Source organism: Dryobates pubescens, chromosome 2 (genome assembly GCF_014839835.1).
Source record: "Dryobates pubescens isolate bDryPub1 chromosome 2, bDryPub1.pri, whole genome shotgun sequence".
In the NCBI taxonomy this organism is placed as follows: domain Eukaryota; kingdom Metazoa; phylum Chordata; class Aves; order Piciformes; family Picidae; genus Dryobates; species Dryobates pubescens.
In genome coordinates this window covers 53,436,012-53,437,261 of record NC_071613.1, presented here as the reverse complement: position 1 = coordinate 53,437,261, position 1,250 = coordinate 53,436,012, and positions in this window count along the sequence as shown.

Below are 1,250 nucleotides of genomic sequence, written 5' to 3'. Positions count from 1 at the left end.
TTCTCAGACACAGGGAGAAAGAAGGACTTCATAGCCTTTAAAAAGACTCCCCTAGTCCATTCATATATCTCCTGGAAAGCTCAGCTCTTTCCCTTGTGCTGAAGTTACTAAGCCAGCCTCCTGGCTACTTTTAGGCTCCCTTCTAGTGGAGCTTTGCTTAAACATGAGATCAAAACACTCTCTAATGAGGCTGCTGCTACCGGAGCAGAAACGCTGAATGTACAATGGCTGTATCAGTGACACGGGAAATACTCGTTAGCGTCGATTCATCAGCATCACTTCCCTAATTGTGCCTTCTAACCCTTCCACGATCTGTACCTGGCATGTTGCAGAAGACAAAGACTTCTGCACACCTCTTACCCTGATGACGATTTCTGTGTATTTACAAGTCGTTAGCACCCTAAACTCGCAGTTCTCTTTTAACAGCATACAATTAATTAAGGTTTCAAACACCACAGCAGGCTGAACCGACAGGGTGGCTTCTCAGAAGCCTTTAACCATTTCTGGAATCTCTGTTTCTATCCTGTCCATACATTTATTTAAAAAAACCCAAAACTTCTTGAATTAATGAGGAAACACCACACAAAATGAAGACCTACACGACATACCACATTGCAGCAATGCACATGGAGATTTGTTGATATAATTGTCTGCAAGTGATGCTTCTGCTCAGTGTAACAGTGAGGAGAAAAAAAAAAAAAAAGAAAATAAATAGGAAAGAGTTGCAAAAAGATCACCAGAAATGACCTGGGCTTTAGGCAGCCACAGTGAAAAGAAGCAATCCTTGTGTTCAATGTCATTGTGGAGCAGCAGAATCAGAAGCAGGGAGATGCACCTGAGTCTGTGTAACTCAAATGCACTCAAAGGAAATTTGGGTATTTTGGCCCAACCATTATGCAACTGTGCATATTCCATTCCATCCCCTCACACAGAAGGCAAGTCAGAATTCATCTACTGAACAAATAATGTTGTTCAGGATATTGTTTCATAGGATCATAGAATGGTTTGATTTGGAAGAAACCTCCAAAGGCCATCTAGTCCAACCCCTCCTGCAGTCATCCTCAACTAGATCAGGTTGCCCAGAGCCCTGGCGAGTCTCACTTTGAACATCTGCAGGGATGGGGCCTCAACCACCTCCCTGGGCAACCTCTTCCAGTGCTCCACCACCCTCATGGGCAAGAACTTGTTCCTAAGACCCAGTCTAAATCTGCTCTTGTCTAATTTCAAACCACTGCCCCTTGTCCTATCAC